The 13,142-nt window shown below is 39.0% G+C and overlaps 1 protein-coding gene across 12 annotated transcripts in view; it reads right to left on the reverse strand.

The window, feature by feature from the left end:
• The window catches only part of THRB (thyroid hormone receptor beta), a 169,229-nt gene that overhangs the window by 121,612 nt on the left and 34,475 nt on the right, over nt 1–13,142 (reverse strand). For 6 of the 12 annotated variants that reach the window (XM_085226350.1, XM_085226357.1, XM_085226359.1 and 3 more), the window contains one exon: nt 5,758–5,787. The exons of the other annotated variants lie outside the window; for them this stretch is intronic. The gene's annotated coding sequence lies outside the window, so the exon portion shown is untranslated. The remainder of the gene's footprint in view (nt 1–5,757; nt 5,788–13,142) is intronic. 12 annotated transcript variants of the gene reach the window in all.

Here is a 13,142-nt window from a genome sequence, read left to right on the forward strand (position 1 = left end):
GTGCCTTGGGATTTTAACATCATCGCTGTGTTCACACTGGACTCCATCACTGACACAGTCACACAATCTGCTACTTTTAAATGCACTATTCACCAAAAGCCACGTTTCCATTAAGCAGGAGAGAACGTTCCCGATGCTCTCGCTCTCTCACGGCATCCGAATTTCCCTGAATCGACACTTTTGGCAGAGTTACGTAACAGCACGCTTAACTCTGATCCAAGCAGACACTGCGAGCACAGTCTGAGCACTAGGGTACTTCTTTACACTGAACTGTGCTCTAACCCGGCATGTGAATTACAAATAAAAGGGGTACATTTACTTCTTGGAACAGAACATCAAGCTGCTCAGACAAAATCGGAGATTCTTGTACAGGGATTATTAAGTAAACAAGGTACAGAACACAACATTCAACACTTTTTAAATGCAATAAAACCGAGCTTTTAATGCAAGCACAGTTATTCAAAATAAATAAAAAATTCTGGGCTAGCATTGAATTGGAAAGGAGCCAGAGGAACTCCCCAGGCCTCAACACAACTCCTCTTCAGTCATCTGGAGTGCTTCCATAGCATTGCCTGAACCAAAAGAAATGCCACAGAAGCTCTCAATGATATCCAGAATTAATTCTACAGCCTCATGTATCACTGTCCAGTTGAGGAATTTCTTCTGTGGTATAGAAGACTGTTTTCTTTTAGACTAAATGACTTAGCCATGAGCTTTCACACAGAAGAAAACAGCAGCAATTTGATGGCTTAAATCCGTTTGTTAATGGAGACAGCAATTTTGTTCCATGGCACAACTTCCTCCCCTCTTTTTCAGAACTGCGGTATTATCCAGTAAGAGTGACTCTGTGGTAGCAAAAAAATGTGAGTAAAGATATCCTGAAGCTTGCTTTGAAATGCTAGCCATAGCCAGTATTATGGCTATCAGGAATTTGTGAAAACCATAGGTATGTAATAGATTTTCAAGACAGACTGTGCACACTAAAAAAATTTAACTCGTTTGGCAGCAAGGAGCCAAACATCATAGAGTCTTGACTCTTGAGTTTTCTCCCTTCTTCAACATTGCTGCAAATCCTTTACCTACCAGCAAGAATAATTCTTGAAAGCCCACATAAGCAAGTGTAGCCTCCATGTGCAGACACACAGACTTACTCATCCCAGCCACCCTATTTTGGTTTATCAAACAATATTTCTGGCTTTGCTCCTTTATGGTTTTAATCTAATAATATTCCCAACTCTATTTTAAACTGCAGGTGTTGAAGTCAGCCTCCACCAAACAGAGACCTGAAGTATCAGGGAGGAGACACTTCAGGTCTTTGTGCTTTTCTCCTCAGTGTAACTGTAATCCAACAACGTTACCCCCGGCACCCACGTGCCAGCACTGCAGCAGACTGCTCTATCTGCTTCCATTAAAACTAATGGGGGATGGTTGCCATCACTCTGACTGTTCCACAGCCACATACAGAACGTACATAGATGCTATTCCAGGAAGGGAGAGCAGCAGGGATATTCAGAGTGCAGGAACAAATGAAGTATGTGGTGCCAACTACCTGTCTGCAAGCCAGCTATCACCTGTGTTGGAACGCATATTCCATATACCTGGCATATACCTGGCTTCACCCTAGAATCAGCCTGGTAAACTCTAGTTTCTGAAGGTTTTACAGAACAGCTTTTTTGCTAGTTTTTAAACAGAGACAGAAATACATGAAAACGAGCAATTTTTCACAACCTCATATGGCCAACACAATATTTAGTTATCCTGTCCTATTAGATTCTACATTCCTGTAACAGATGCTATGCTACACAGGTGCAATTGGATGATGCCATTCTGATCTCAACAATTTTTATCCATTTGTAGCATTTTGCGTATTAATTCCCAATTAATTTTGGATGACAGAATGTAAAGCAAAGTTAAAAACAAAGTTTAAAGGTTAAGCAAAGTAACAAAAAGCAGTCAGGGCTATCCTTTTTCAGCACATATATTCTTCTAATATAAAACTAATTTTTGATCAACCATTTTCAAGTATTTTCTCTGAAAAAGATCTGTTGTCTCCTTCCCAGTAATACAAGAATGCACTTCCCTGCAGCAGGTGGGAACTGAAAGACAAGTATCCTCCACACTCTCAATATCCCATGCAGGTCAAACAGCAAACACACAAGCTACTTCTTATCCTGCTCTTTCTACTCATACGGATATGATTTTCAAACACAGCCCCTGACTACAGAAAATCCCATGGTAAAGATGACATGCTCACACATAACTGAAGATAACTGGTCTTCTAGTACTTGAAGGGAGCTTATAAATAGGAATGGGAACAACTGTGTATGTGGTAGTGATAGGACAAGGGGGAATGGTTTTAAACTAAGACAGGGAAGGTTTAGGTTAGATATTAGGTGGAAGTTTTTCACGCAGAGAGCGGTGATACATTGGAACAAGTTGCCCAAGGGATGTTGTGGATGCCCCATCCCTGGATGTATTCAAGACAAGGCTGGATGTGGCTCTGGGCAGCCTGGTCCAGCAGCTGGCAACCCTGAACGTAGCAGGGGGGTTGAAACTATATGATCTTTGAGGTACTTTTCAACCCAGGCTGTTCTATGATTCTATGAAAATTCTGAATTTAAGCAGGATTTTAGTTATATGACAGAAGGGATTCAATAATCACCACATATAAATTACAGCTCTTTAGTGATCTTAATACAAATGCAATCTATTAAAGAAGTCTGGTGAAGTTTAGAAGATGTATGTAGAAAAACATGCTTGTGGATCAAGAAGTAACAGAAACTGGTTCATCACCACCATGTATCAGTGCAGACAAAAAAACTGCCAATTCAGTGGTGTTGTACCCTCTACTGAGTTCTTCACCAATCTGCTCAATGACTTTTCAGCCTTTTCATGGTTCTTGGTAAGTCACCACTGAAACAAGAGAGAGCTGCTCCAGAGGTGATTTTGGAAATTCTGTGGCTGCCTGTACCACATAAGAGCCTTTGTTCATGGATATGTGGATTTAGAAGGCCTGAAGGAACTATTATGGTAATCTGGTCTGACTTCCTGCTTGGCACAGGCCATAATACCTCACGCAGCAATTTCTTTACAAAGCACAAGAACTTGTAACTCTTCTAGAAGATATCTCAGAAGGAGATCTAATCTTGATTTAATTATTCTAAGTGATCCACCACATTCCTTTCTAAGCATTTCCAATGGTTAATTACACCTACGGTATCGTATTTCCAATGTGAACTTGCTTATCTTGCTGTGTGTTTGTGTCTGTTGGAGCCCTACATAGATATTTTTAGATGCTAACCACATCACACCTCAAAATTCTCTGACTTGAGATAAATAGTTTCCCTACTGCTTGGCAAATCAAAACAGAGATTCCTGAATCCAACGCACACAGCTGCTGGGGGTTAGTGTTCCTGGTGGTATTACAGAGAGCTTTTGACTATATAGATTTGAGAAGTCAATTCAAGTACAAGGAGAAGGCATTGAAGATCTTTAAAAGCTTTCCCGGCTTTTCACAGTAAGAAGTTCGTGAAACCTGGAAATTTGGGACAAATAGCAGTCTGGAGAGTTTCCTTTATACTCAATCGATAATTGCAAGCTCTAACCAGATTGCTAGTTACTGCAGCTAATTCATAAAGTAATTGATGGCTTGTGGCAGGTGGTTTTCTCCTACTCAGATGTCAAAATCACATAAAAATCCTGTTAATGGAATGAACCAGTACTTCTGCAGGCACTGCCAAGGCAGAAGTCTAGCAGTGAGCAATATGTACCCTGAACTACTTCCAGTTGTGACTCCAGGAAAGAAAATGCGTAAGATTCAACTACTGCTGTCACGCTGTATTACCTAGGCATATTACTTGGAAGTTTACATTACTGTAGCATACAGAGGCTCCTCATAAGGCTCTCTGGTGTTAGGTGATCAACTGAAAAAAGGGCGAGCTTAATTCATTTTTGCAACATTTGCTCACCTCTCATATGGCTGAATCTAGGTAAGGAAACAGGAGGACTTGTGTCCTCTCTAGAACATAGAAATTGATGAGATCAGTGTACAGAGACTGCTCAGAACAAGAATTGCTTCTGGAATTTATTAAATCCCTGTACTACCCGTGTGATTCTTAACATATTATGAAGTTCTGTAACTGACTGTATGCCAGAAGGGCTTTTAGTCCTTTGCACTGATTTGGTGTAGAACAGATGCATCTTTCTGTCTCTCAGATGTATTATATATGCATACACTTCCGTAACTGCAAACACATGCACACAGACATATACTCTATGCATTAATACAGAGCAGGAATATCTAAACCTAGGTTGTCTGCTATTTAAAACACCACTTAAAAATTTTCCACAACAAAAAATGTGGTATGACACCTCATTATTTTTTCACAACACTTCTGTTTTTTCCCATTAATATTTCACATCTCTACTCACTTGTGGTTTGAAACAGTTTCCATTCCACATAGCCTAACTGTTTTTTAGTCTCCTTCTTCTCTAGTCCAAGGATACCCCTCTAGAAATCAGGAACACAGTTTATACAGATGTATCAAGTTTTACTGGTTTAAGACTTCAGTGATTTAAAAATTCTTCTTTTTCATTGCACTTCTGTTAGTAAGGAATTTGACTTGAAATAGGTGCACAGAACCCAGATAAGAACTCCAAAAGCTTTTACTTCAACAACTGATAAAAACCAAATCTGGCAGATACGGGCAGAAAGGAAAACAATTACAGATACAACACTTTCCTTCCTCAGTATCCCATGAATGGCTACAGAAACTAAGAAATCACCTGAAAAACAGTGACTGGAAAAGTAACTGTATATTTCTGTTATTCTCCAAAGGAGTTCATGCTGCAGTTTGCCTGTCAGAACAGCCTGCTGTCACACACCTGATTATGTTATTTGACATTGCTGTTTCATGGTATAAGCGTACAGTGTTCTGGATAATGCAGCAGATGACTGTCAGTATCCTTATTACTGATGAAAGAAATGAAGATTAAAACTCCGCTTTTTTTAACACCTCTTCTAGTTGGTAATGTACAGAAAGAGCACTTTCAGCTTTTGCTTATCAGCAGGTGCATACAGTATCTTCTTTCAGAATGCAGCATAGAAGATGATAAAATACTCCCAGAAGAGTTTGCTCCTTCTTTACAGACCCATTTATTTGACTGTAATTCATAAACTCTCAACACTACAACTCATAAACTAAAAATTTGGTACAAAGTTACTTATTGTTTCATTTTCAAACTGCAAGAAAGTTTCCCCTGCAGCATTGTAATTGACTGAGTAGTGAAATCAATAGTCTGATGAAAAATAAGTGCCTGTACATTTTCCATAGGCAGAAAGACATTTCCAAATCTATGCAGGTATTTTATTGTGCTTAAAAGATGAAACATTGGCTCAGTAAGAGTGGTGAGGCAATGGAATGGGCTGCGCAGGGAGGTGGCGGAGTCACCATCCCTGGAAGAGTTTTAGGAAAGGGTAGATGTAGTGCTTAGAGACATGGTTTATAGTGGGCAATATTGATGTTAGGTGGACGGTTGGGCAATATGGTTAAGATCATCTGTCTTTTCCAGCCTTAATCATTCTATGATTCCATGAAATAGTGTTTGATTCGTGCTGCAATGTTTTCTTTCCTTTTTAGTTTGTTTTAGTATGCTGACCCGTGCCATATCTAGAATCTACTCGGAAACACTGAGCAAATGTAAAATTACCTGTGTTTGACTTGAATATTTTACTGAAGTGGAATAAAGAAATCTTACCTTACTAGAGCTTCATTTTCTTTTCTCTCACTGAAAAGAGTAAAGAAATCTGTATTAAAGATCTACGTGGTAAAAAGGTACTCTATTTCAGTTTCAATTAACACAAAAGCTGTGGGTGTCTTTTAATATAACAGAAATGAATTTCCATTTTTTTGGAATGTTAATCATTCTCAACACTTTGGAAGGGAGGCATTTGTTTGTTTATTTGTTTGCAGTCTTCGCTAGCCATTGTTTCTCAACAAGCATTTCAAATATTTGGGAAACAAATATTCAAACAACTGATCTAGTCAATTCACTGCCTGAACTGCAGGTTAGGCATGTTTTGTAGGTTTATTTTCACTGCAAGCAGAACTTTATGATCAGTATTTGTATCGCTGCTACCTTCATTTAACAGTGAATATTGTTTCTTGTAAGACAAACATTCAAAGCCTGGAAACTGTTTAATTATTTGTTTTTTAAAATAAATTAGGTTGTGTTCCATCCCAAAACAGGCACCAGTTGTAAAAGAACGAAAACATCAATCCATTTCATTAACATCTGCTTCAGCTAATCCACTCTAAATGACACGTGCTAACAGCTTTCCAATGTCATCATGAAATCCCATAAAAGTAATCTGTGACACTATGCTGAAAAAGTTTCAGCATGACTCAGAACAAATGATGAATTTTGAGGCCTGCAAAAATAATACTTCATTTATTTGTGACTTGTTCCATCCTTTACAACCAATGAGAACTACCTACAGGTATCAACAATATAGGTGGGAAATGCATTCTGATAACTCTGAAGTAAATAGGAATTTCTGCCACAAATATGTATATGCAAGAACTGAATCACATCATCTGATTTCATTTTCTAAATTAGAACAGTGTGTAGCATAAAGGAGAGAACAAAAAGTCGAGTCTAGTAAAATGGCCAGTAAATGGTATTTGTAGAAAACAGAGAAAATCACGTAGTCAAAGGGTCTCAGCCTCTGGCACTTTCTATACAGTTCCCCATCCATCAAACAATACATCTGGAATTTCACAGATGAAGGGAAAATATGAAGAGAACTCAATAATCTTTGTCAGTGACTAATTCAAAGCTTGGCCTCTAACCATGGGATCTGTGCAATGGTTGAAGATAAAATTCTCAGCTCTACAATTAAAATGCTACTCTGGAGGGAGAAAGAAATGTCAATAATGATGTCTTCTAAGAATGGCTGCGAATCTGTTAATCTAAGGCAAGTAAATCTTAGGTGAATTGTAGAATCCCCTTTCACTAACTTAGAGTATGTTCAGCCAGTACTTTAAGAGAGACCAAATATGAGCCTATTTCAGAAACAGCAGAGATAAAAAGAGACATTTCTGAAGTGCACAAATTCGTTACATTAAACATCCATTTTGTGAAAAAGGCATGAAATCTGACTTCTAGGAATCAACTCATCAGAGCTGACGTTTACAAAGTCTGATTTACCACAGCTGAGCATCTGCACATGTATACCCTTAAAGGAAGAGGAATAACTGCAAATTCATTTTATCACTTAGTGAAATATATAAAATCTCATAGGTTTAATTTTCTACATCTCTTTCTCATAATCAGCTAGTAAAACATGCAGATTACTTCACCCTTATCAATCTGGCTTCAGGTCACCATTAGAGATAACTTAAGAAAGGTTTTACATACATTACAGGAATAAAGGAACAGGACCAGTAGGTACTGTATCACTGGATAATACGCGGGGTTTCAATAGGATTGAATGGGATTTATTACAGCACGAGCCAAATCCTTCTTACCTTTTCTCACGCAGAACATCCATTGAAGCTAGACAGAGTGCAACTGAGGACATCTTACATCTGGTTCATTACTCACCTGTCCCTAAACTACAGTGGTCCAGAGCACAAAGTCTACGGGATCAGCATGTGATTTTGTGGGTAGGGAAAGGAATATCTTAAAGAATGGTCCAGATGTCACAAAGCCAAGTCCAGAGGCAAGTTTGAAGTAGACCAGAAGTCATTTTGGACCTGTGACAAGATCCACAACTTCAGAAGCAAAATATTTTTATGCTAGAAACACTTGCAGTGTGGACTGCTTTGAAACATATTCAAGTTATCCTATGTATTTTTAAAAGAAGAATGAAATCTGACTTTGGTGAGTTTTATGACACCCAGGAAAAAAAAATACATTCTAACATGCTTAATGAAAGATTTTGCATAAGATTATCTTATCTGATCTAGCTGCTGATAACAAGGCAACCCATAATGATGCCGTGAGCACCTCCCATCATATGTTCTCACGGGTCCCTGGAAGCTGTCAAGAAAAGGGTAGATGTGGTGCTGAGGGCATGGTTCTGTGGGCATAATGGTGATGGGTCGATGCTTGAACTAAATGATCTTTGTGGTCTTTTCCAACCTTAATGATTCTAAGATTGAATTATTCTGTGACCCACTGGCTTCCTAACTTGATGATGTTAGTAGACATTTGACCAAAAGGACCATGCCCTAGAGAAATAAAGGCATGATACTGTTCTTCCTCAGGTAGAAAGGAGCTTCCTTCCATCTTCATAAGATCTTTCTCTATCCAAGCAGATAGAACCTTCTACTTAATGTGCCCCAAACCACCCTGGTGTTCCCTGCAGAAGATGTGTAGGGCTTCCTGCCTTACCTGCCTTTGATAATGTCTCAGAAGTCCTTGTGGGCTCTCAGCATCCATGTTAAAAATACAGCATATCCTGTCAAATGCCTACGCTGCTTTATGCTTAATGACTTACTTGCTTAGATGAAGGGGAAGATCTCTACCAAAAAAAGACTTTCATTGCAATATTCATATGTCTCCTTTTTTCTAAGAGTGCCAATTTACAGTAAAAACTGTACTTGTTGCCTGTTACCAACTGTATTGACTTCGGATGCACTCCAAAGAGTTTCTAATACACTGTCTCAAAAGAAAATCAATAATGTTAAGTTAAATAAAGTAGACAGCAATCCATGCTCGCTCAGTGACAAAAGGCTCTATAATTTCAACAATTCTTGCAAGCTTCATCATTCTCAGAACTACTCCTTATTAATCAGTTTTATAAACACTAAAACTAACACTGAAAAACCTTACTGACAGAAACTGCTTTAATAATGAACTTTGCTACTGATACTGCGCATAAGTATTCTCTCAAAAGATCGACTCCAGTCACAATTCAGAAAATTAATACTGCCAAACTGACTGAACAGTGGAATTAATGTAGAGGAAAATTTCCTTCTTTACTATACTTAGATGCTCAGGTCGGACGTGAGGAAATACTTCTCCAAGAGAGAGTGGTCAGGCACTGGAATGGGCTGCCCAGGCAGGTGGAGTCACCATCCCTGGAGGTGTTCAGGACATGTTCAGACGCTGTACTGAGGGACATGGTTTAGTGGGAATTATTGGTGATGGGCAGACAGTTGAACTGGATGATCTTGTAGGTCTTTTCCAACCTTGATAATTCTATGATTTTATGATTCTGTGAAAACTTTTAACAGAATGGAGCAGTATGCCTAAAAGGATTCCTTCTTGTTTCAATCATTTTTATTTCACCTTTTCTGTTGCATATCGTTGAGTAGATATTGCAAAGCTGAAGTTATGGAAACATTTTACCATTAAGCAAAGCATAGTTTTGATCCCTATAATGAATACACCCAAACACCTAAAACAAATTCTTTCCAAATGAGTCAGCACTTATCCAGCACACAGTAGGACAAAAGGCATCCAGGTGCACTTCACAAAATTTAGATATAAATGATATATTCTGCCTAAGTCTTTGAATAGGTATTCATTTATAGGGATTGAGAGCACTCTTTTTTCTCTTACACATTTATCCTTATCCAACAAAATCCCATTAATCTTAGTACAAATTACTTTTAGGCTCCTGAAATCGTTCACAGATCTTTTCAATTACAGAGAAACACCTAGGCAAAAAATTCTTTAGTTACCAAAAGATCCAAATACAAACTCACCACCACCCCAGACTTTGATTTAGTTTACTTCTATGGTCCCTGCAGGATGCTTTGATGCTTAGAGCTCCGCAAGCATCTATCATTTCCTTTCTCATGAAATACCCAAGGAAGCCAACTGAGCCTGGAAAGGCCACTGATTTCTCACTCCACAACAAGAGTTGAGGAAGAAAAAAGAAAGTGGTGGGGGATGAAGAATCCTGAGCAGGAGATAAATTACTTCCCAAAGCCACTCCATTAAGTTTAGCTTTCAGTTTTATACTTCAGCAGCTCCCACTACGAATTAAAACACCTACGAGTTGAAAAACAAATGACAACAACAAAAAAAAAAACACATGGATAATCTCATAGACCCCCCTCAGAAAAGTTCTTCCTCTAAAGGCACAGAAAAGTAATGTAATCCTTACTGCCCACTGCTCTTGACTCAAGGCCATTTGATTTCACAGTTCTAACAGTCACAGTAGTGAGCAAGTTGTGCGTTCACTTTGTAGAGAGAAAAGCCATGACTGCAGCATGCCAAAGTCTGAACTGTGACAGGCACTTTCATTTCTGAAATTCTACACAACAGTTTGAATTGCTTGGTGTTTCCTTAGTGTGAGTCAGCCTCTGCGGGTATGGGAAGGCAGTAGATGTGCCTGTTTGCACAGCCTGCAACATACAGATGCATCCTGAGAATGTTTACTCGTAGTACAATGCTAATCATAATTACCATGCTGGTATATGTTATCTGCAGGATAAAAGGCTAGAAGAAAGCCCATGTTTAGATTGGACAGCAGAGACAAGATCATAGCTGGAAGGCAGACAACACATAAAACAGCTCCATGTAAGGCATATGTACAGATTAAAAATTAACCACCGTTGCCAAAAAAACTGAACGCTACCCCACCCGTAGCTATAGATGCTTACACATAATCACCAACTGCAAGAGAAACACACAGTCCCTGTTCTGGCTCCCTACCAGCACAGACAGGTATGAAGCAACCACCTCAAGCTCGTCATTCTCCCCAAGAAAGAGCTGAACACCAAGCACAAGCCTCTTTCTTCAGTCATCATTTATTACTGCTTTTGATGACTGGCTGTCACCAAAATGATAGAAGTCAGTGATTTGAAAGCCTGAAGAAGACAACTTAAGCCAGATAGCTTGTCCTAGTAGTTCAGAGGTAGAATAACAAGGAACCGAAAATGACCACTGCTGTTATCACTGTTACTGTTATTGCCCGAAACCATCCTAAACTGGTTTACTGATGAAGATATGGAAGTGCAATGAATGAGCTGTCCAGAACTTATTGTCATCTCCAGTACGTGGTGAATCCACAGACTGTAAAGTCCATAGCCCTGCTTTCACAGCATTTCAATTACAAATCTCTGTTTTAATGAAGAATTAACAAGATCAAAAGATATTCTGGCTAATAAGCCTTCGAGTTCAGTTACAGTAAATTGTATTTATACTATAAACATCACAATGTTCCTAGACTTCAAAAGGACAAAGATAAATTGATTTATTTTTAGAATAAAAATTGTATTTAAAAATAATTCTTTCAAATCCACACATTTTTCTACTCTTTTTACAAATTCTGTTATTTGTGTCACTTAAAAGAAAGGCTAACATGTCACTTTTAGGTAGGGCTTTCATAAAATTCAACACAGCTAAGCAGATCTCAGAAAAAGGCAGTTGTTCTCTCTTTGCATAACCTAGTCATATGCCATAAAACCAACTCTCTTCTCCTCTGAAAGATACTTTTCTAAGCATGTCATCCCTGTAGGGCCCAACCCAGGGCTACCAAAGTTAGGGCCATGATTCACACTGCACTCACTCAGAAACCTTCCATTCAGCCCAGGCTTGAAAACATGGCCTAAGCTCAAGAATCCCATTAAGAAATGCATCAAGGTGCTGAAAACAATCCTTTGTGCATATTTTTGAACTATCAGTGTTCATTGCTTTTCTGAGTATTGCCCCAAATGTCACAGATCTGACTTCAGGCTTTCAATGCAGTGCATGACAGTGGTGAAATCTAAAGTCTGGGAGACTGTATGGGTCCCACATGAGTTTAACCATGCACTGCAGCTACTGGTGAAAGTGGCCACTTCTGAGACAGGAGGTGCACACAGCAGCCTGAGATTCCATCAGCAGCTTACTGTAGAGGAACCCAGAGAGCAGACAGGCTGAGACAGCCAAATAAATGGTGAGATGAATTTCATCCTTAGGTTCAAACTAGTTGCCTGATTTTAATCACTGTGAGTTTGGGTAAAAATAAACTACAGTAGAACTAAGACTGGGACCTTCAAACCCTTGATCGGAAAGCACACGTTTCTGCTTATAACCACCCCACTGTAATGAGAACAATTAAGGTTGGCTTATTTGTCCTTTGTTTGTCTCCTATGAAATAGCAGAATGGAGATGGCCAGAACCTTCAAGAAAGAACATACAGTAAATTCTGCTGCCCAACATCCGCAACCTGTGCAGGTCACTACAGAGTCCCGGAATGAAACATGACATGCCTCACCACAACATCTTCTCCAGGATGCCAGTCCCAATCCACTACGTTACAAAGCCTGAAGCTTGGCAGCCTCCACCTACTCAGTGTGCATTCAGGATATATCATATTTCCCACAACGTTTTTCTAAAAACTAAGTCACTGGTGACATGCACTCCTTGGAATGGCAGATGATATCCCTGACACCAGTACACTGGAATGCAGCTCTTACAGTAATTCCCATCCAAAATCAGAGCAAAAAAAGTATTATGAAAGTAGAGGTTTAATATGTGTTTTTAATAAAAAGGAGAAAAAAAAAAGTATGATGAATTAGCCCATAGCACATTAACTGCTTTAAGATCCCAATTAAATTTTGGTTGATAAATTCTTTCCTTCAACTTTCTCTGCTGGTATGGCACATGCCCCAATTAATTCCCCTGTATAGCACACGTCCCAGTGCAACTCAGAGCCACGGCCACAGGCTGCGTGACTTGAGCAGGTAACATGTCCCTTCAGCTTTGCTCATAGTTTGGAGGCTACAAAAAAACCCCTAAGACCAAATAAATAAAATGCTAATCTGTCACGTGAAAGCTCAAAGCAAGTTTAAAGTGGAGAGCTGTTTCTTCTTGTTTATGGCACACTAACAATTTTAAGAAGGCCAGCAATTCTGCTGGGATGTGTTTCTCAAAAGGTACATTTGGCTGCCTTTATAAGAAATAGATAATGAAACAGCCATTTCTCAAAAGTATTTTGGAAAATGTCTCCCTGTGCACAACATACACAGCACACACTGAATGGCAACTACACTTAATTAGTCAGCTGCCTAACTTCATTTTTGGATAGCTGGTGGTAAGCACAGCTATGGAGAATAAAATCATTTGCTAGAGATAACCAACTATGAGTAAATTCAAAATATCGTTTAGTTAAGACTTTCTGGCTAAGCTAACAGGATAAA

The sequence above is a fragment of the Meleagris gallopavo genome, chromosome 6, assembly GCF_905368555.1.
Source record: "Meleagris gallopavo chromosome 6, MGAL_WU_HG_1.1, whole genome shotgun sequence".
NCBI lineage: Eukaryota > Metazoa > Chordata > Aves > Galliformes > Phasianidae > Meleagris > Meleagris gallopavo.